Source organism: Phyllostomus hastatus, unplaced genomic scaffold (genome assembly GCF_019186645.2).
Source record: "Phyllostomus hastatus isolate PE091 unplaced genomic scaffold, TTU_PhHast_1.1 phas_scaffold_555, whole genome shotgun sequence".
In the NCBI taxonomy this organism is placed as follows: Eukaryota; Metazoa; Chordata; class Mammalia; order Chiroptera; family Phyllostomidae; genus Phyllostomus; species Phyllostomus hastatus.
The window spans coordinates 12,803,253-12,825,955 of NW_025334036.1; the positions used below are offsets into that span (position 1 = coordinate 12,803,253).

A 22,703-nucleotide genomic window follows, 5' to 3' on the forward strand; every position below is an offset into this window, starting at 1 on the left:
CTTAGGAGAAGGGCCACTGTGCTCCTCAGCAGGACCACGTCACAGAGCAGTGGGGTGCCGTGGGACATATCAGAGTCCAGGAGAAATGGCCAGTTCGGGGAGTGTCACTAAATGGAAGGGACTGACCATGGAACAGACTTCGGACTTCGGGGAAAAGCCCATGAGGATCTAAGCGTGAACAGGCCCTCCCCAAACCATATAAACACAAACGTCAGAATCTTTTGGAATATTGTTTCTAATTGTATTTTATGGCTGACTGTATGGTCTCAATTCTAAACTGTGTACCCCCTTTGAATGTCTTCTACTACAAGTTGATTTCCCCCCAGGTCTCTCCACTCATTCTAACAGTTTCTAAACATAACGCCTTCTGTCTTGCAAAGTACAATGAAGAAATCTGATCTACCAGCTGAAACATCAGCGAAAATCATAATAATGGCAATAAGCAGGGACTCACATCCTAAATCCCCTGAGTATGTCACAGCAGTGGGTAAAATGTGTTTAGAAATGTGACTGGTGTATGAAGTAAGGCATGTGCTATGCTCTTCTAACCTCTCCCTTTTGTTTTCTGGCATTTGGAGGGAAATGGACTATACGAGACACTCACAGCTGGCCTCCGGAGCGTGGACAACCCTGGAGGAGGGAGATCAGAACAGGAAACAGCAGTGAAGGATGGCTGAAGCTGGCTGTCACAGAGGCATGAGGGACACCCTGCTGGGAGCCACCTCTGCCTTGATTCATACAATTTGGCTGTGTTTGGACGTGGTCAGTCTCTTCAAGGATGAGGAAACCATTAATGCTGGTAAGATATTTATAATGTAGTTCAACTAACATGTGAATGGATGGATGGATGGATAAATAGGATAAAAATGGGTAAATAGGAAAAAGTAAAGTTCTTTATTACAGAAAACTCAGACATATAGGATACTAAAAATTAGCATTTAGCAATAATAATAGTTGCTTCATCCAGGAACCATCATAGGATGCTACAACTTCTGGAGGAAAATTTGAGAACATACAGCATTTTTGTGGTCTAGCTGTCTGTTTCATAATCAGTTACAAAGAGAAAACAACTCCACATGGAGAACCTGGCCGACACTTCCTGAATTAAGAGGTGAAAGTTCCCACAGCGATGTCACATCTGCTGTTGTTGGTGGGAGGTACTGAGAATAATTCTCATTTCTGTAGCCTGTCCGACAAAAGTGGGTGAACCTTAATCTATGGGGAAACATCAGACCGAAGTTGAGTGACATTCTCCAAAACAAAAGGTAGCCTTAGTCTTCAAACATGTACACACATGTACATGCTCACCTGAGGACATTTTCATTGCATCCAAAGAGGAAGGGAGAGAGAAGGAAACATGCATTTGTTGCCCTGACTGGAGATTGAAACTGTAAATGCCCTGACCAGGAATCAAACCCACCAATTTTGGGTTGTTGGAACGATGCTCCAACCAACTGAGCCACACCAGCCAGGGCTAGTCTTCAAGTATGTTCATATCACTGAAGAAATGGGCCATAGCACTAAGACATGAAAACTGAATTGATTCAGGACTTTTGTAAAAGATACTAAAGGGGATATAGGTAAAATTTTAGGAAACAACATGCTTCCTTTATCTTGATTCCTTTTATGTCTGACTGTTGTAATGCCCGTTTTCATTTGGTTCTTTTTATAATTTCCATTTAACTACCAAAACTCTTTTTTCTGTGTTTGTATTGTTACCGTTGTTCCCCGAGCTTGTGTATATGCTGTTTGTAATACATTTCCAAAGTTCTTGTTCAACATATGTCTCATGGCACCCTTATCTATGTCCTTCCTTTTCCCCATCCCAGAGCATTCTCATCAAGTCTTTATTTGATGGAATACAACTACACAACTTCCCGTTCAAAGGTAAAATTGCTACATCCCTAATTTGTGTAGCATGGTAGAAATGATTACTGACTATTGCAGAGTGAAGAATGTGGAAGAGAAATAAGTGTTGAAATACCAAAGTTTATAATGAAAGAAGCAACTTGATTTTTGTTATGAGACTGGAAGTGTGGGGTTGCCTGTATGATAAATAATTAAAGCAGAACCAACTCTGCTTCTATACTTTGAAATGAATGTCCTGTATTTTCTCATCTGATTTACTGTTCTGCTGTTTTGCTGCAGGTCAAAGGCTAGAACCATTCCTGTACTTCAGGAAAGAGGTGAGCAACTTTTGGATGCTTTTAAAAAAGGCTTGTGTGTGTTCTGGCCAATAATGGTCAGTAGTTGAAATGTTTTGGGCTCTGTCTTCCAAGGCACAGTGGAGAATAGTTTATGGTAGATTCTTTTCCCCCAGCAGTGTGGAATCTCCATTGTTGATTCTTTCCCTTTTTAATAAAATGTTTTTGGAGTCCACGTTTAGAATGTTCACTGCACATTTACCACCGGTCCTTCAGAAGGCAGTAGACAGTTAGTGTCCACCCCAGGGGCCTGGCCATGGCCATGCATGTGTCGTGACAGGTTCCTGTGTGGATCTGGGATGAGCACGGTTGTCTGAGGATGCTGAGGGACTCGTTCCAGATGTCAGTCTGAGGTCCAGATGAGCGGCCCTCAAATAGGACCAGTGAGACTCTAAGAGCCTGGCTCTGTTTGCTGACCTCTCCATGGCAGCATCACCTGTAGTGTCCCAGCTAGTGAAGCCGTGTGCGCCACCAGGTGTGCGCAGTGACCCAGGACTGGCTCCAGGCCGCTCCCTCTGCATGGAGAGTTGTGGAGAGAGACGTGTGTACAAGGAAATATGTTCTGGAATCACGAACGCGGGTGTGAACAATATTGAATGAGGAAGGGGTCAGGCGATTGTGATGGATGCTGAAAGTGTCGTTAATGTTTGGGGTGGTGTAGGGGGTAGAATCCAGCATGCCCATGTTAGGTATTGACAGGGGAATCAATTTTTGTGCTTTGTTATTTCTACTGTGGATTTTATTCTGAGCTCATATCTCTGCTTCTGTTTTGTCATTTGTTTCCGAGGCGGAAGGGCTGACAGCAAGGTTCCCCACTTGCGAGAGCAGCGGTGAGGGGCTGCACCAAGATACTTTGACGTTACAAGTCGCTGTATTCCTGTCCTGTGCTTCACTGGAGGAGATGTGTCTTCATTAATGGGTCACTTTCATGGTGAGTGTATTCACTATCATTCTGGAATTTTACATTTTACTTTATATGAGTTTGGGGTAGATAGACATATGTATAATTTTGGAAAATCATGTATTTTTTACAATTCCATATTTCAATAATGTATGCTTTTGCCAAGAATAAGCTGTTTTTTTGGTTTTGTTTTTGTTTTTTTGGGGGGGGGTTGTCATCTCTGGCCACTCTGGAAGAAGAATTGTCTTGAGACACACATTAAATACACAAACACTAATGAAAACTGATGAACAAAAAAGAGACTTTCAGTAAGTTTACAATTCTGTGTTTGGCTGCATGCAAAGCCACCTGGGGCCGCAAGCAGGCCTTGGGTTGGATAGCCATGGAAGAAATTATGGTGGTGTCAGAATGTAGGCCCACATTTAAGGACATCATATTCTTCAGATCACCTTTATCTGAGCCATAACATCATTATAGATCATTGGTACTCTTTGCATCATTAAGATTTGGCTTTAATAAGCCTTTTTGATGTGGAAAATTATATGTTAAATGTTAGGAGATCATTCTAAGGTCATGAAAATTTTAAATGATAAGGAATCACACAGTATTTCATTTTTTTTTCTGAGAAACAACAATGTTCAACATTCCATACTGTGTTGGCCGCACAAAGGTTATTAGCTTGGATTAAGTGGAGAAGGAATGAATTTCATGTAGTAAATCATTAATTATTTGTTATTCAAATGGAAACAGCCATCAATAAGAACAATGCTCTGTATATTCTTTGGAATCATTATGCAGAAGGCTTTGTCACCTGCGGGTTGTTGTTTGATATTTTAGGAACAGATGAATTCAGTTTTTCTCTTGATAAAGTTCTTGTCACCAACTTTCAAGTAGTATTTTATTCAAGTCAGTCACTTAATTGACTAATTAAAATCTTTGCAATCATTGCTCCACAACCTGGCAATTCCATTCAGATCAGCTCAAATATTATTGAAATAGCCATGAAGACTAATAATTGTAGCAGTGAGGAAAGGAGCCCTACCAGATACTGAAAAGGGACTCCGGATATCCATCATGAAAAAATGCCTAATTTAATATTAAGAGTCATAGAAATGTATAACTGATGCATATATGTTTTTACCCAGTACCATCCCAATAAGCTTAATGTTTAAAAAATGCTTGACAGTGAATATGAATGACAGGAACGTTAGAATATATTTTTATCTAATGAAAGTGACTATAGAAATACATATTTGTATATTTGGCTGTGTTAGCATATAAGTAGATTTGTGGTGGGTGGCTGATGTCTCAATGTATAGAAGTATGCTGGCATACAATACTTATACTGAAAATGACAAGAATTAAAAGCTCATAACCCAGTGTAGTTTTAAAAGAAGTTATTTTCCTGTAAGATTGCAAACAAAATAATGGAAGTCCTGTGTCCTAACTTTTGTTTACATTGTTCTGCAAAGCATAACCCATGCAATATGACAAGAGAAAAAACGAAAGGCATAAAGGTGAGAAAAGAAGACAACAGGTTTTTTCAAAAAGTGTTTCACTCATTGACTATGTTACAAATTCCCCCAAATTTACAATAACAATCATAGAACTACAAGCTTGGTTTAGTAAGTTTAGAAAATACAAGCTCAATATATAAAAATCAACCATATTACTGTGTACTGGCAACAACCAATTGGACTTTAAAACAATGCTATTCACATTCATATGAGCATACAAATGAGTTCCTTTAGTGTAAATCTAATAAAGCGTGCACTATCTATGTGGTGAAAACTGGAAAACATTGGTGCAAGTTATCAAAGACCTAAATAAATGCAGATGTATACTATGTTCATGGATCAAAGGTCTGAAAGTGTTAAATTGTCAGTTACCCCAACTCTGTGTATAGATTGAGCGCACTCCAAATAAACACCATTTTAGCTTCTTCCTAGGTATTTTATTCTCATACTTATTTTAAATTAAAGATTTTTTAAAAGTTTTTATACAGTCGATTCCACCGTTTTCTTTTGGTGTACATTTATTTGTGCACACGTAACTGTGGCCATAATCAGGATACAGAACTAGTGTAGCTTTTGGCCTTTAATTGGCCTTTAATTGTGGCCACAGACAACCTTGTGTCTCTATGGTCATACTTTCCTCCCACTCTTAACTCATGGCAACCACTAACACTTGCTGTGTATCGATATAGTTTTTGTCTTTTGAGAATGTTGCATAAATGAAATCATACAATGTATTGCTTTTGAGGCAATTTCAGTCAGCGTAATTCCCTAGGACTTGTCTTTCTATCCTATACATACTGTTTTTGTCACAGTAAATGTGTATAATTTTGATAAAATCTAACTCATCATTTTTTTAATTAATCATACTTTTGGTTACACGTTTAATAGCTGTTCAGCTAACTCTGGGTAATAAAGATTTTCTGTATAATTTTTCCTATAGTGTTTTATTAAGATGGGTAATTTAATCCTATCTTTACTTTGAGTTTCTTTGTCTATATGTTAGAGTTGAGGTTCATTTTTTTCCATTGTGTGAGAAATTATCGCAACATCCATTTGTCTCTTCATGGAATTATTTTTTTATCTTTGTGAAAAGCCCAGTGGACATTTTTATATGGATTCTAGACTCTCTATTCTGTCCTATTCATATACATGCCATTGTGTACCGAATTTTACAGTGGCTCGATTACAGTGTTTTTGTAATGTATTTAAAGTTAGGTATATACGACTCCTCCAATTTCATTCTTCTTTATCCAACACTTCTTTATGTATTCCTTAGTTCTTTATCTATTTCTGAATCAGTTCATATATATAAAAATCCTATTCTAATACTGATTGCCATTACATCAGATCTTTATCATCTTTCATAGTATACACATGGTACTTAATTTCCATTTACACCATCTTTGATTTTTTTATAAACAATTTTCTTTATTTTCAGTATACACATTTTCCATATACCTCAGTAGTTTTTTGTTATTGGAGCTTTTGTGTGTATTTTTAAATTTATATTTCAAATGGTACATCACTGGTCTGTATAAGTACTGTTGATTTTTGGATGTATATGTATTTATTTACCACAGTTTATTCTTCAATATTTTAAAACTTTAGGTTAAATGAAGAAATTGTACTTCATATACCCTTCTTCCTTTGTGAATTGTTGTCTTAAATGTTCCCGGTCCAGACTTTGTGAAGTATGTCAAACAATGCTAGAGTTTGAAAATCTGAAATATGTCAGAAAGTCTGAAATACGTTTCTTGTAGATAACGTGTAGTTGTATCATCTTTTCAAATGCCCATTGCCAATCTGTGTCCTTTACTTATAAATTTAAACCATTTACATTTAGTGCAATTACTGACAAAGGAGGGTTTTGCCACATGTTTTCTTTGTGTCTTATGTGCTGTTTGCCCTCTTCTTCTTCCTTTCATTCTGCATGTATGTTAAAGAGTTATAACTTAGTGTACCATCTTATGTGCTTTATTTTCTTCTTTTTTAAATATACATTTCTTAGTTATTTCTTTAGTGGTTGCCCTGGAGATAACAGTTAATATCACTGTAACATTCTAGTTTAATCAACAGCAGTTTAAATAAAATCTTTGTTTCACATTGCCCGATTTTCCATTTGTGCTGCCATTTTCACCAGTGATGCTTTCATACATACAGGATTGGTCACAAGCAACGCCCCTGCTATTTATTATAAAATTACATGCATGTAATTCTGTAACATAACCGTATCACACTCAAGCACATTAGAGGACATTTTAGGTGAAATGTTCAAATTAAAACCATAAATTATAGCCCTGGCTGGTGTAGCTCAGTGGATTGAGCGCGGGCTGCGAACTAAAGTGTCGCAGGTTCGATTGCCAGTCAGGGTACATGCCTGGGTTGCAGGCCATGACCCCCAGCAACAACACATTGATGTTTCTCTCTATCTCTTTCTCCATCCCTTCTCTCTTTAAAAAATAAATAAATAAAATCTTTAAAAAGAAGTAATACACAGGTGACGTGCATTTAAAAAAAACAAAACCATAAATTATTACACCCATATTATTACGCTGCCAAGCACACTCGTGCAGACTGTATTTCTGCATGATACATACTCATAACCATTGACTTAAAATTATTTTTATGCAGTTACTTTAAAAATATTGTAGGAAAAAAAGTTACTGAAATACATTAATACTGGCTCATATTTTTTTGTGTAGTTTCCTTTATTATTTATTTCTGATGGAGTCAAGTCACTGTATGTCCTCCCTTTCAGCTTCAAGGATTCTAGTCTGCCACCATTGTTGCTGGGCATGTCTGCTGTCCAGCGTCATTCTCAGTCTTAGTTCGTCTGAGAATGTCTTAGTTTCACCTCCATTTTTACAGGTAATTTTTGTCAAATAAAGAATTCCTGCTCCAAATGCTTTTTGTTTCGGGACTTGCAATGTGTCATCCTTCTGCCTTCTGGCCCCCCACTTTTTTGTTGAGAAATTACTTGTCCGTCTTGTTGCGGGTTGCTTGGCTGTGATGAGCCACTTCTCTGGTGCTGCCTTGAAGGTTTTCTGTGCTTTTCACATCTGCATTACCTTGTGGCTCAGCTGGGATCTTTTTGAGTTTATCCTACATGGAGTTCATTGGACTGTCTGTGCAGTCTAGGTAGATTATCATTTTTCATCAGCGTTGGGAATTTTTGGCCATCACTCTGTGAAATATGCCTCTGTCCCTTTCTCCCTTCTTGTCAGTTGTGACACTAATACTAGTGACACCTGTTTTGACATTTAGTAATTAGTGTAGGTTCCCTGACAGGACTTTTAGAATAATTTATCTTCCTGTTTCTTTACTGGATAATTTAATTGATGTATTTTAACTTTATTTGTGGATGAATGTATTTTTATGTGCTACCACATTTGTCAATTTCACTTTTTATTTCACGTTTTATTTCCCAGTCACTAGTGATATGTCAGGCATATTTCAGTGGGTTTATTTGCCACTTGTATGTCTTTGTGAGAAAATGTCCGTTAAATTAATTTTTACATTTTTAATGGGTTATTTGTCCTCTTGTTGAGTTGAAAGAGTTCATTATATATTATGAAAACAAGTGCTTATACGTCATAATAATTTGAAATTTTTTTCTGTATGTCAGTGGGTTATATTTTCTCTACATAAGTGGTGTCCATAAAACACATCATATATAAATACTGCTAAAGTAAACTTACATTTTTTTTATTTGTGATGGAGATAATTTATTTTTTCTATTCCTACTGTTTTCATGATGGAAGTGTGTCTGTTCATTTATCCTTTGTAACATAAATGTGGCAAGGAATGGGAATATGTTGAGTCCCATGTTGCCATTGATAAAAATTAAAATGTTTAAGAGTGTTCCTTGAAGACACCTCAAAAGCCTGTGCACATGATATTTGAGTGTATTTCATGAAGTTTTGGGTCCAGTCGAGAAGATGTTACTTTGACAAATCATACTTGAACTTTGTTAGAAGTCACTGTAACAAAGCCCAGAGTTGAAGGAACGCCAAGATGGCTGAATGGCAACGTGCCCTGTTCCCATCACAGTTTGCTGTGGGACATGCAGTACACAGAACGAGAAACTGGCACAAGTGAGGTATTGCTCATGACTGACCCTTACAAAGCCTGCCCTGAATTAACTTTCCCAAGCATGCATGATTTCTCCAAACTGGACTGGTAGACATGACAAGTAAGAGTTTCCGTTGGCCAACAAAAGACCTTTCTGTTCTTTAATGACTGGAGATGTTTGGAAAAAATATCAATGGAAAAAAACTATGGTCCTGGATGTGTACCATGGTCTGCAATTGCTCACCAAGGAAGCATCCCTTGGCCCCTGAGTTCTGCCATTTACTTGAAGATTTCATAGTCCTGCCAGAAAGACTACAGGTGTGTCTCCAGTGGTGTGTGAGGGCTTCACCCTGACAGCAGAGGGACAGTTCCACTTGGTTACTGCCTTGGATCTGGATTCTCAGGCTTCTGGAGACCTGGGCTGTCATTGAGTTCCCAGAAGACTTGCCGAGGCTGCTGTCCCGAATCTCCTGCAGCGTGGAACGTGCCTGGATGGATGACAGCTCCCTCCTGTGTTTCAGGGTCACGGTGAGTAAAGACCACAGATGGTCCTCCGGTTTCCTTCTGTTCCGCCGAGGGGGTTAGAGTTAGTTAGGAGTAACAGGTGCCTGGCCACAAGTCACTCAGTCAGTGAAGATTCACGAGGGCAACTTGGGCCCTGTGGTACTGTCAGTTGCCAGCCTTTACGTCGGTGGTTGGTTGTTTCTGTGGTTGGTGGGTTTCCATCCAGTGAAGCTCACCTGTGGAGGCTGCAGGGACACATCAGGTTCACAAGCAGGAGGGGCTGTGCCTAGAATGGGGGTGAGTCGCTAAGAAGGAGCAGCTGGGAAGTAGCTTGTACACTACTTTCGAAGTCTCTTGAGGTCATAGGTAGATGCTGTCTTTAAAAGTCTCATTTTGTTGGTCAGAAGGAGCATGTGAGGGTAGGGATATGGCCCAGGCCATGCTTGTTCAGAAGTTGAGTCCTCTGTCAGGACCACGTGCACACACACCTGTATAACTGCCTGCCTCGTGGTGTCACACAGCCCTTTGTCACTGCTAAGGGGCAGAGGTACATGACAGGTGCAAGGCTTACCTGGGGAAAAGGTTGGTGTGAGGGTCACATTACCTGAGAATCTAGGGGAGTTTCTTATATGTGCATGTGATTTCTCTGCAATTCCCAGGTGGGGTGGCCATGGAAGGTTTGCCGTCAGCCACGAAGAGACGACCTGCTCTCCTTTGATGGCCAGAGCTGTGTGGGAGTCCTGGAGGGAGTGTGACCTTGGGTATACCATCTGTATGGATTGGTCAAGAAAGTAAGTATTTCTGTGAGCTGTGTTTTGTCACTTGCCTTAGGATTTTATAGACCTACCTGTGGCAGCCTGTCCAAGTGTCTCCAGTGTTGTGGGGTTTTGCTCTATAAGTGCATGGACTGTCCCTCCCTCTCAGTGGCTGGAATCTGGGTGCTTCTGGCAGGTGTGGGATACTGAGGTCACTAGCTCACTAGGTGACCCTGAATCACAGCCAGCCTTGCTAACATGGCCTCATCCCAGAGCGTGCTCGGATCGATGATGAGTCCCTAAAAATGCATTCCTTGGAAAAGCTGAACAAAATGAGTGAGAACTCCAACCGTCGTTCTCATCGGATCTGAGGTCCAGCATGTGGAAGGAGGCCCAGGGCAGGCAGCAGGGAGGGACAACTGCCCCTCGGTGATACTCATGCATGCTCCACCCAGGGCCTCAGCTTATGTAGCTGCTTGAATTACTGTGTATACGTTCAGTGTGTTCGTTGCTGAGCATAGTTCTCAAATGTGCATGTGATTTCTCTACACTTCCCAGGTGGGGTGGCCGTACAAGCTCACCACCAGCCAGGAAGACACAACCTGCCCTTCCATTGATAGCCACAAGTGCTCGGGAGTCCTTGAGGGAGTGTGGCCCCAGGTGTGCACTGTACCTGTTGATCCCTCCAGAAGGTAAGATGGCCTCTGACTTATGTTCCGCTGCTTGAGATAGAATTTCAGAGACGCAAATATGGCCGCCTGTCTACATGTCATCCAGTAGCATGCAGTTTTTGCACAAGAGTGGACTGGGATCTGGATGGTTGAGGCCAGTGTACAATGCTGAGGTCCTCATCTCACTGAGTGAGATGCACAGCCGGACTGGCTCACACGTCCTGGCTCCCAGAGTGTGCTCGGATCGATGATGACTCCCTCACAATGCATTCCTTGGAAAAGCTGAACAAAATGAGTGAGAACTCCAACCGTCGTTCTCATCGGATCTGAGGTCCAGCACATGGAGGCCCAGGGCAGGGAAGAGTGAGGGACAGCTGCCCCTTGGTCACACTCATGCATTCTACAAGCAGGAGCCTCCTCACTTAACTGTATTTTCACTGCATTATTTGGCTGTTTAATAAGGGTAGGATGTGGGTGAGTAGACAGTCATTCCGGCTTCTGAACTAGCATACCTTTTAGTTCCAGCAGTCATTGGTGTGGCGTGGCTGTGGCAGAAGCCCATGGAGTCCTTGGCCTGGGCGTGTTCTGACCAGGTTTTTTCTGGAGACAAAGGTCTTGGGGCTCCGCGTGAGGAGCGAAAGAGCCAAAGCTTCTGTGATTTTTGATTACAGTCCTATTGTTGGCAGTTTGGGGAACCTGTTCCTGACTCTTGTCTCAGTGCAGAAATTGTCACTAGGTTCGGAATGGGGGCGGGTAGGTCCTGGTGTGCAGTTGGCAGCTCCTGTGACTCAGCTTCCCACCTAACATGGCCTCCCAGGGACTGTGCTGTTGTCCTAGCTCTGAGGTGAACACAGAGGTGTGACCAGTGGTCTGGAAAGGACAGGCCATCCTGTGGTTCCAGGGCTCCCATGGGTTGTACTGTCCCATTGTGTTTCTAGTGGCATCATCATCAGGTCACAGGAACCCTTGAGAGCCAAGATCCCCAGCACACAGCTATAATCAGGTTTCTGTCCTGGAAAATGTCTCACGCATTGTGATTTCTTCCTCATGTCTTCGTGAATGGCACATTGGAGCACTGTGAGGTCAAGGGCAGAACTACCATGTAGAGAGACGTCATAACCTTGAAGCTCATGGGGCTGCCATATGCAATGTTGAAATCTTACCCCTCTTCTGCCTGCTGGTCACTACTGCCCAGGGTGGCCCATGGGAGACTTGGCATACAGCCATGAGAAGGCAGCTTTCAACAACAAACCCTTCGTATCTGAATTATTTTTGAATGTCAGAGCCCTGAATTCCTCTGTGTGGAATGTCAGTCTCTGGGTGCGAACATGGCCTGTTTTCCATTGTTCTCACTTCCTGAGTCATGGCAGGTGAAGACCCCAATACCCCTCTGGTTTCACGTTGGCCCATGGAGGGCCTTTGGCTTATTGTCCACGAACAGTTGACTTGGATGAAGTCATCTGATCCCTCTCTGTGCACTCGGGCCTGAGTAACCAGTGTGCTTCTGGTACCAGGTGCACTGTCAGTTGTCATTTTCTCTGCTGTCACTGTGTTCCCATCAAGCACAGGTCACCTGTGAGCATGTGCTGGGCCCCAATGTTCGAGTTTGCTTCTCCTGCACCATCATCAGAGTGCCGGTAGGGGGGCGGTGTGCACTTGGGCGTAGAAGGAATGGATATTGCAGGGGGGTGTCCTTCTGCATTTTTGGAGCCCCTTTGTGTCCAGAAGTTACCTTACGTTTTTGAAGGATAGTGTCTTTATTTGATGGCAGGTAGGGATTGTTACTGGCAATCAGAGCCCAGGGCTCGCTGGTTCACATGAGGAGGCCTGTGCCCATGAATACATGCAACATATTTGCACACTGACCTACATGCATGGGATCACAGAAGCCCTGAATGATTTGTCAGGGGCAGAAGTAGGTGACAATCAATGCAAGTAGGATGTCATGGATTAATTTCCTGAGGACTTGGGCACATCACTGAAACGCATGTATGTTTCTGTCCACTTCTCAGGTGGAGCTGCAGCGCAAGGTTCTTCGTCTGCCCAGAAATGAATACCACTCTCTCCCTGGTTGCCTGAGGTCCCTGAGAGTTTCCGAGGAGGCGTGGCCCTGAGTGCTCAGTGACTGGGCCTACAAACCATTCAGGAAGGTAAGTGTTCCTCTGATCCCAATTCATCCATCACTCATCAAATTTTTTAGAGGTGGCTTGTGTGGTTGTCCTGAGTGGCTCATGGGGTTCCCCTCCAAGCATGACTGCATGTTTGTCGTCTTCAGTGGATGGGATGTGGAACCTGCGGGCCACTAGAAGAGGCTGAGATCATTGACTCACCCAGGTGGCATTGCTAAATTACCTGGTGTATCATAACGTGCTTGGATCGATGATGACTCCCTCAAATGCATTCCTTGGAAAGCTGAACAAAATGAGTGAGAACTCCACACCGTCGTTCTCATCGGATCTGAGGTCCAGCACGTGGAGCCCCAGGGTAGACAGGAGAGAGGGACAGCTGCCCCTTGTCACACTCATGCACGTTCCACCCACGGCCTCAGCATCAGGGATCCTCCTGACTTAGTGTCAGGATTTTCACTGGGTTAGTTGAAAATTTGTCATTGATGGGTTTTGGGGGGAGTGGCGATTCCTTAACTTGTCAGCTGGCCCATACTCTAGTTGTAAAGTCTACATAGTGGTTGCTGCAACAGTCCATTGAGATAATGCAGAGGGGGTCCTTGGCACATTTTAGGAACCCTTTTAGGTAAAAAAGCTGCCTTATTTTATGTTTTTTTTTTATTTTTGAAATGGTCTTCCTTTAATGGCTGTCAGGACTTGTGGCAGGCGATGAGTTCTGTCGCTTGTTCAGCTGCAGCAGCCTCTGCCCACGAACACATGCAACAACATATTTACCAACCACCTTACATGCATGGTATGACGTAAGCATTCAGGCATGCATCAGGGACAGAGTAGGTGATAGTCAGCTGCAAGGCCCACTGTGAGAGAGAGGATGACATAAATTGGACCTGGGCACATGACTCAAATGCACCTGTTTCTGTCTACTTGTCAGCCAGAGTTGCAGTGCAAGGTTCTTCATGATCAAGAAAAGACCTGTGTCTCCCTGAATGACCTAGGTCCATGTGTGTCCCGGAGGAGATGTGACCCTGAGTGATTACCAGACCTGGGCACCGTTCAGGAAGGTAAGTGCTCCTCCGCTGCAAGTTCCGACAGTAGCGTTCACATTTCTTAGAGCTGCGCAAGGTGGCCTGTTCTTGTCTTTGTGAATATTGCGTTTTACTCTCTAAAGTCATTTGTGGCATTACCATGTGCCATCTGTGGGTTCACCTGTGCATACCAGTAATGACATCATGTGAAATCGTTATCTTCTGTAGCTATGCTCTGTGACTCTTACTGAACCCTAGGGGTGTGTGGTGCCTGAGGCTAGTTTGCTAGAACCTTCCCTGGCAGACATGTGGACGTGCCTTTTGTGAAGGCAGTGAGTGTTGGGATATTTCCATGAAGGTTGTGGCGTAGAATTTCCCTGGATTGGGTGATGCCCAGTCCCTGCAGGTGACTGCACCTTTGTTTCAGTTGATTGCTACCCTGGGTCATGGTGCGTGATCAAGAGCCATTTTGTCCATTTACCTGGCGACCAAAAGAAAACTAGATTCACTTTCTTCATGTGAACTCATTTGGCCACTAAAGACTAAGGGTAGTTCTGCCAGGTCCCGATGGTGCCATCTGTAAGTGGGTGGTTTTTCCAGTGTGATTTAAGTGATAGCTCATTTTGTGTGTGGACGAAGTGTCTTAAGGTGACAACCACATTCATGGGTGTGGCAGAGGCGTGAGCACAGTGGGTGTGCTTGTTCCGAAGGAGCAGCTGTGAAAGGAGGCGCCTGTGGATTTTCGGGGAATTTTCCTCATTTGCGTGCATGCTTCCTCTCAGGGCCATGTCTTCTGGTTTTGAGAAGCTGAGTATGCTTCAGGGGACCTGGGTCCAAGGTATGCGTTCAGGAGCTAAGTCCACTGTCAGGACCATGCATTACCACACGTGCATACCTGCCTGCCTTATGCTGTCACGTGTGTGTGCAGTCACCTCCAAGGGACAGAAGTGTATGACAGTCAGGGGCAGGGATTACCTGCGGGAAAGGTGGCCATCAATTTTGTTACCTTAGATTCTGGATGAGTTTCTCAAATGTGCTTGTCCTTCCTCTATATTTTCCAGGGGGGGTGGATGTGCAAGACTCGCCATCAGCCATGAAGACATGAACTGCCTGTCCTTTGCTGACCAGAGGTGCTAAGGAGTCCTGGAGAGAGAGTGTCCCTCGGTGTGCCCTGTGCATGTGGATCCCTCAGGGAGGTAAGATGGCCCCTGTTCCAGTTCATTACCATCACTTTAGATTCCCTAGCACTGCTAGACTTGGCGTGTCCGTGTTTGCCCCATGGTTTCCCTCCAAGAGTGGATTGAATTCTCTTGCTCAGTGGCTGGGGTCCTGATTCTCCACTGCACTGGGGGTCTCAGGTCATTGGCTCACACAGTGGTCTGCCCCACCCACCCTGGTCAATTGCACAGCATCCCAGAGCGTGCTCGGATCGATGATGAGTCCCTAAAAATGCATTCCTTGGAAAAGCTGAACAAAATGAGTGAGAACTCCAACCGTCGTTCTCATCGGATCTGAGGTCCAGCACGTGGAGGGTCCAGGGCAGGCAGCAAGGAGGGACAACTGCCCCTTGGTGATACTCATGCATTCGCCACCCGGGGCATCAGTATTTGAGAATTTGCAGTCCCAGTGTTGTATTTTTTTCTCTGCGTTAAGTTTCTGAGTACACTTCTCAAACATGCATGTGATTTCTCTAAACTCCCAGATGGGGTGTCGGTGCATGTCTCAACGTCATTGGTGAAGAGGGGACCTACCTTCCTTTCATTGATCAGTGTTGTTTGGGATTTGGAGACATTGTACCTCTGGGTGTGCACCATACATGCGGATCCCTCAGGAAGGTAAGATTTCCTTTGACCCACAGTCTGCCATTTCCTGCAGGATTTCACAGGTCTGCTACAGGCAGCCTGTCCATGTGACCCCAGTGTTCTGGTGGTTTCCACTGGAAGAGAATGGACTGTCCCTTATGTTCAGTGGCTGGTATGTGGATGTTCCAGGCCACCAGATGACACTGGTCACAGGCTCACCAAGTGAGCCACACAGGGCTGCGTCGCCCAGGTGCCCTGCGGTGTAGAGCGTGCTTGGATCGATGATGAGTCCCTAAAAATGCATTCCTTGGAAAAGCTGAACAAAATGAGTGAGAACTCCAACCGTCATTCTCATCGGATCTGAGGTCCAGCACGTCTAGGTCTAGGGAAGGCAGGAGAGAGGGACAGCTGCCCCTTAGTCACACTCACACATGCACTACGCAGGCACTCGGTATCAGGGAACCTCGTACTGACTGTCAGGATTTCCATGGCATTTGCTGGGTGTATATGATCGATGGTATTTGGGTGAATGTCCAGGCTTTTGTCTTGTCAGCTAGCACTATTCTGTTCCTGACAGTATGCCGTGTGGTTGTGGCACAGGCTCATGGAGACCACGGCCCTGGCGTGTCATGTCCAGGGTCCTGTTTCAGATGTAGTCCTTGGAGTTCCGAGTGGGGAACCTGTGTCTTTTGCACGGCTTCTGTTGAGAACTCCTGTCAGGGTCATTGATGAGTCTGTCTTGCCTGTCATGTAGTTCAGGACATGTGAGCCACCATGGCATGGGGAGGAAGGTAAAGAGAGGTTGTAGTTGGCCTTTTCTCTTATTCACTAGTCACCCAGTTTCCATGGAAGCCGGCCAGCCAGGGACTGGACTCACCCTTTGTCCTTGAAATCAAGACCTTGAGGTGACTGCTGGCCCCGAGAGGGATGGAAGGTCTTGAAGCAGACAGGGGTAGTGTGGTTCCATGGGTGGTATTGTTCCCCTGTGTTCCTGTGACATCTTTGTCATTAGATGTCAGAGACCTCTTGTGTCCTTGGTGGTGGAGACTGTGGTTGCCTTACAGGGAAGATGGCAGCAGACCTGACTGTGGTCTGTGGTTTCTGACCTTGTTCACTCACTGCTTCGGTTGTGGTTCTCGGTGTCAGTATTATTTTGCCAAGTATTTTTGAAGGGGTCCAAGGGCCCATGGTGTCATTTGGCCATCTGTGGTTGAAGGGCTTAGTGAGTAGTTTCTTTGTCCTTTGTCCTCTGGCATGGAGCATCCCAGTCCCCCAGGAGGGGGCTGTTTGCTTGGCACAGGTGTGTCCCCTTTCCACAGAGGGACTGAGATTGACCATTTGGTGCCAGCCTGTGGGCGTGTCAGAGCCTGTGATCACCAGGATGCCCGGCACCAAGCAGTGAACAGATATCAGATTACATGGAATGAAATATAATATACGTTGTATAATGTGTTTGTGAACGTCTCTGTGTATGGTGCAGTGAAGCTCATCATGTCAAGGGTGGAGCTCGCATGTGGAAGGAGACATCATAACCTTGCCTCTCATGGGGTCATTGTATGTCTTCACAACTGTCCCTCCCTGCTGTCTCTGCTGCCCAGAGCGGCCTGGGTTTCACAGCTCTATTGGCAGAGAGTTGCCCAGCAAGTGGGAAGACGCCACTCAGCAAGGCTACCTTAACATTTGAAAGTTTACTTGAACATCAGAGTCTGGAATTCCTCTAGTTTGGGAAAGTCTGGTCTCTGGAGTAGAATGTGGCCTAGTGTTATATATGCTTGCTCACTCAGTCACAGCGGTAGAGGGCCCTCAATGCACCCGTTGTTTCATTTTGGCCCTTGAGGCCCTTTGGTGTTTCGTGCATGAAAAGGTCCCTGGTCCATGGTCACTTGGCCCCATATGAACTCACGCTTCTCTAGGGGTGTGCTCTCTGTCCCAGGTGGGGTAGAGAGCCCCACCTAGTGTGCTGTGGGTGGTCTCCTATTTTGGGGGGGTCTCTGTTTCTCTCAAGTTTATGTCCCCTGTAACAGTTTGGTTGGGACAAAGTGCAGTTTCACATGCACAGTAATGTATAGCGTGTACAAGGATGGCACACATGGTTTTTTATTTGGAAGGAGAAGATACTGGATTGTAGTCCTTGGCCTATTTTAGGATCCTAATGGGGTCAACATTTCTCTCTTTCACGTTGAAGAATCGAGTCTTCCTTTGATGGCAGTCAGGAAGTGTGGCCAGCAGTCGGTGCCAGGACTCATTGGTGCCCTGGTTCAGATGAGGAGGTCTCTGCATAGGAACACATGCAACTGGTTTGCAGACTGACCCACGCATTTGCCATCACAGGCATCTCACATTATACCTCAGAGACAGAAGTGGGTGACAGTCAGGTGCAAGCCCTGCTAAGGCGGCAGGATGTCATGGATTAATTCCCTGAGGACCTGGGCACATCACTCAGATGCACGTATGTTTGTGTCCACTTCTCAGGCAGAGCTGCAGGTCGAGGTTCTTTGTTGGCCCAGAAGTGAAGATCTCCCTCTTTGTAAATGAACGAGGTCCCCAGAGTCCCAGAGGATCTGTGTTCCTGACTGCGCACCAGCCCTGGAAACTAATTATGAAGGTAAGTGTTACTCTATTCCATGTCTAGTTAGTTAGCTTTTAAATTTTTCAGAGCTGCCTGAGGTGGCTTGGTTGGATGTCCTGAACAGCATGTGGGCCTTCCCTCCACGAGTGACGGATGTCCCTCATGATCAGTGGCTGGGGTCTGAATCCTGCAGGCTGCTGGAGGAAAGTGAGCTGATGGCTCACTCAATGAGACCTCCTGCCTGCCTTGTTAAATTTCCAACATCCCACAGCGTGCTTGGATCGATGATGACTCCCTCAAATGCATTCCTTGGAAAGCTGAACAAAATGAGTGAGAACTCCACACCGTCGTTCTCATCGGATCTGAGGTCCAGCACGTGCAGGCCCCGGGGACAGTTAGAGTGAGGGACAGCTTACTTTTCATCACACACAGTTGCAAGCATCACCCATGGTGTGGCTTCTCAGTACGTCCTTGTGAGGCTCAGTGCGTTCTCCTCTATTTTTGGGTGTCCATGAATGAAAGCTTCCTGTTTGAATGCCCAGTCTTTGTTTTTATGGTAGCCTTCTATAATTTCAGTCCCAGAAGTTGGAGAGTTTGGCATTGGTCTTGGTCTAGTTTACTCATTATGTGGATATGTGTCATCCAGGATTTTCTTCATAATTATCTCCTGAAGGGCCTGACTTGGGTGCTAGGCAACAAAGAGTCCCCTGGCTTCTGATGAGGACCCCAGGCGTTTTTACTTCCCCAGGATGTTTGCAGCCAGTGGCACATGATTGGGTCTCAGTGCTGCCATTGGTACTCCTGTTTGTAACATACTCCTTAAGCCCACATGCATGGTGGTGCCCCTTGGAGTGGGCTGTGTTCCAAACACTGATATGAAGACTCTGTGCTTTCTTCTTTTTTAATATTTTTAGTTAATTTTATAGACAGAGGAGAAGAGAGAAATCAACTTATTGTTTCATTATTGATGCATTCATTGATTCATTCTTGTCTGTGCCCTAATTGGGGATTGAACCTACAATCTTGGTGTATGAGGACGACACTCTAACCAACTGAAATAACCCAGCCAGGGTGTCTCTGTAGTGTTTGATTCTTTGTCAAGGAAGGAAAGGTCACCTCTTAGGCAGCTTGGTGAGTGATTCAATGAGATGAACTACGATTGGTGAAAAGGAGTCTTCAGCTTCCAGGGATGTTTGTAGGGCCTGATGAGGCTGTGAGTTGCTGTGTGCACAGGATGACTAGCACACTCCTGTATGATGCTGTCGTGCAGGTAGGTGGTCCCATCAATGTCTGCATTTCAGAGGAGGGCACCCATAGTTCTGTTACTAACACCTTGTGGATGTCTTGTGTGTTTTTATAGCCCGTATTTCACATGTAATAGTCAGGCATTCCTTTTCGACCCTTTGCCCTCGGAAGGCCCGGTGGTCTTCAGGTCAGAGGACTTCAGCCAGATGGCTCAAATTTCCTGCGATTGCAGTCTTACATTTTCTTCTGAGGATTTGGGTTTTTCCCTGGAAGTCTGTGGGCTTGGCACCTAGTGGGAGCACTGGTTGTCAGATCCTTCACCAGGGACTGATTAGTCCTTTGAAAAAGGGCTACTTTGGTTTTGTGGGAAAGGTTTGTTTTATTTCAGTTCCTGCTTTTGCCTTCATGAATGAAACCCTTGACCTTTGTGACGTCCGTTTTATTACATGCTGAGGGCTGGGAAACTTGCTGAATCCCAGATTGTGGCCTCGTGAAAAAAGCAAAATCTTTATGGTTTTGCTCCCTGGGAGACTGCCTTCATGGGGTACAGTTGGTACCACCAGATGGGGGTTGTGGAGTGCCAGCCGTCACTGGGTTCTGTCCAGAACATCATAGACATCTGCGCTAAGGAAGATGTGTAGGGACAACCAGTGTGACTTGTTCAGGAATGGCTGTGACAAGACGAGCCTGTGCACTGTTGTACAGTCTCCCCAGTTAGGGTTCACATGTCATGCTAGGGTGCTGGGCCCATGGTGTATTCTTTTATGAGCTGAGTCCTCTCTCAGGAGCACACAAACCTGCCCTCAGGTGTCACACATGCCTGCAGTCAATCCTAAGGGACAGAGGTGCATGACAGATAGGTGGGAGGCTTACCTGGGGGAAAATGTGGGTAAGCATCTCAGTAAATGAGCACCTGAGTACGTTTCTCAAGTGTGCATGTGATTTCTTTATACTTCCCAGGTCACGTGGCCATGCAAGGCTTGCCGTCATCCTTGAAGGCACGATCCTCATTTCCTGGGATGAGCAATGCTGTTCTGGAGTTCTCTCTAGAGGAGCGTGTCCCTGGGTGCGCTCCACGGTCGTGGATCATTCAGGAAGGTAATCATTTCTCTTTCCCACATTTTACCAGTTGCTTCTGCATTTCATAAGCCTCATAGAGGTAGCCTGTCCTCTTGTCATCCAGTGGCACGTGTCCTTTGCTCAAGAGTGCATTATCTGTCCCTCTTGTTCAGGTGCTGGGACCTGGATGCTCCTGGCTGGTGTCATGCTGGGGGTGTTTGGTGCTGAGGGTCATGATCATACTGAATGAGCCTCCCAGATGGCCTTTCCAAAATCTTGTCTTAGAAGAACGTGCTTGGATCGATGATGAATCCCTAAAAATGCATTCCTTGGAAAAGCTGAACAAAATGAGTGAGAACTCCAACCGTCGTTCTCATCGGATCTGAGGTCCAGCACGTGGAGGCCCAGGGCAGGCAGGAGACAGGAGATACGTGTCAGACCCATGCGCGTGATGCGCGGAAGCAAGGACTGTGAAGGGGAAGAGGATGATGTTGGTATTCTTACTTGAGCACCCGAGTTCAGTTCTTAAAGGCACACATGATTTCTGTCCCCTGCTCAGGTGGAGCTGCAGTGCAAGGAAAGAAAAGACTTCATCTCCATGAGCGGCTAAGATCCCCCGTCCTCACAAAGGAGGTGTCGCCCTGAGGGAACACCACCCCTTGGGATCCCTAAGGAGGAAGGTGAGCATTCCTCTGCTCTGTGTTCAGACATCAGCTCTTGGCATTTTTAGAGCTGCCCAAGGGGGCTTGTTTGAGGATCCTGAATGGCTCATGGAGTTCCCCCTAAAGAGAAGACTGCATGTCCTTCTTGCTTAGTGCCTAGGATCCAAATCCTCAGGCTGCTGGAGGACTCCGAGGTCATTGGATCACCCAGTGAGCCACCCAAAATGCCATGCTGAAGTTTCTAGCGTATCAGAACGTGCTCGGATCGATGATGACTCCCTCAAATGCATTCCTTGGAAAGCTGAACAAAATGAGTGAGAACTCCACACCGTCGTTCTCATCGGATCTGAGGTCCAGCACGTGCAGGGCCTGGGGACAGTTAGAGTGAGGTACAGCTTTTCCTTGGTCACACTCACGCACGCACCACGTCGTACCCCAGCATTGCAGCACCTTCCATGTAGGGGTTCTGTGCGTCCACCACTGGAGTTGGATGACCGTGAATCAGGGGTTGTGGGTTGAATGCCCAGGCTGTGTTGGCGTGGTGGTCTTTTTCTACGCACTCAGTCCTAGGACAGAGAGAGAGATTCGCATTGCCCTAGGCCAGGTGACCTCATGGCGTTGTTGTTTGTCGTCCAGGCCGCCACTGCAGGCGTAGCTCTCACCCTCTGTAGTTTGGTGCCGAAGAGGCTGAGCTCCCATGGTTCCTGAATAGGTCCCCAGCCCTGGTGGGTCGTGATACCTGTTCCTTACTTTGCCTTGGTGAGGAATTTTGAGAGCCCCGAGGAGCTGGCATCCAGCTGCAGATGACTGGGTTAGGGCTCTGCAAGTGTCATCTCCTAGTTGTAGCACACTCACCCCGTGCACACGGACAGCAGCCAGATGTGGGCTGTGCTGTGTTGAAGCCCTGAGAGGAATACACGGTGTAGGCTGGTGGCCTGGCTAGGATGGAAAGTCACCAAGAGGACAGTCACAGTTTGACTCCCTGGGCCTTCCTGCCATCACAGTGTCTCTGTGTGGTCCATTGGAAGTCGTTGGCGTCCCAGGGGTTTGTCTTGCTGCTGACTGGGCTGTCACTTGTTGCCTTCTAGGGACGGATCAGGGAGCCCACTTAGGAGACTGTGGTGGGTGAGGACTCTTTTTGGTGTCTCTGTGTTAGAGTAGTGGCTCTGGTGCTCAGTTTAGTGACTTGGGTACAGTGGTCCATGTCGGCTGAGTGTACAACCCACTCTGGATCAGATTTCTTAGCGGCACGTTTCTTTTGATCTCTGCCCTCCTAAAACCGATAGCATTGTTAAGGTCATTGTCTTTCACCAGGCTGATCCAATTTTCCTGGCCGAGGTGTCTGACCCCATTTTCCCACAGATTGGACTTTCCCGTGGGAGTCTATACATGTGACAGTGATTGTGGGCCCTGGTTTTTCAGGTGCATGGCCCGAGGACTTCCATATCCCTTCGAAAGAACCCTTGTTATTATGTGGAGGAGATTCGTTCTTATTTCAAGTCTGGTCCTTGTCTTTGTGAATTCAGCATTTGACGTTTGCAAAGGCGTCTGTGTGTCCGCTCATTGGATCTTGGTTGTACACTCACGCACAC

The 22,703-nt window shown here is 45.4% G+C and overlaps 9 non-coding genes across 9 annotated transcripts; all 9 read left to right on the top strand.

Annotated features, from left to right (window-relative positions):
• The first annotated feature begins 2,494 nt into the window (after positions 1-2,494).
• On the top strand, positions 2,495-2,561 carry LOC123809832. Its single transcript, XR_006784121.1, has one exon. It is a non-coding gene; the product is annotated as a small nucleolar RNA SNORD109A (small nucleolar RNA).
• A 7,673-nt stretch (positions 2,562-10,234) lies between these two features.
• Positions 10,235-10,328, top strand: LOC123809819. The gene has a single exon (XR_006784108.1). It is a non-coding gene; the product is annotated as a small nucleolar RNA SNORD116 (small nucleolar RNA).
• Positions 10,329-10,864: 536 nt separating this feature from the next.
• On the top strand, positions 10,865-10,958 carry LOC123809817. The gene has a single exon (XR_006784106.1). It is a non-coding gene; the product is annotated as a small nucleolar RNA SNORD116 (small nucleolar RNA).
• Positions 10,959-12,996: 2,038 nt separating this feature from the next.
• On the top strand, positions 12,997-13,089 carry LOC123809871. The gene has a single exon (XR_006784156.1). It is a non-coding gene; the product is annotated as a small nucleolar RNA SNORD116 (small nucleolar RNA).
• Positions 13,090-15,200: 2,111 nt separating this feature from the next.
• Positions 15,201-15,294, top strand: LOC123809820. Its single transcript, XR_006784109.1, has one exon. It is a non-coding gene; the product is annotated as a small nucleolar RNA SNORD116 (small nucleolar RNA).
• A 557-nt stretch (positions 15,295-15,851) lies between these two features.
• Positions 15,852-15,945, top strand: LOC123809818. Its single transcript, XR_006784107.1, has one exon. It is a non-coding gene; the product is annotated as a small nucleolar RNA SNORD116 (small nucleolar RNA).
• Positions 15,946-18,423: 2,478 nt separating this feature from the next.
• On the top strand, positions 18,424-18,516 carry LOC123809872. Its single transcript, XR_006784157.1, has one exon. It is a non-coding gene; the product is annotated as a small nucleolar RNA SNORD116 (small nucleolar RNA).
• A 2,230-nt stretch (positions 18,517-20,746) lies between these two features.
• LOC123809814 lies at positions 20,747-20,840 on the top strand. Its single transcript, XR_006784103.1, has one exon. It is a non-coding gene; the product is annotated as a small nucleolar RNA SNORD116 (small nucleolar RNA).
• Positions 20,841-21,373: 533 nt separating this feature from the next.
• LOC123809873 lies at positions 21,374-21,466 on the top strand. Its single transcript, XR_006784158.1, has one exon. It is a non-coding gene; the product is annotated as a small nucleolar RNA SNORD116 (small nucleolar RNA).
• The last annotated feature ends 1,237 nt before the right edge of the window (positions 21,467-22,703 follow it).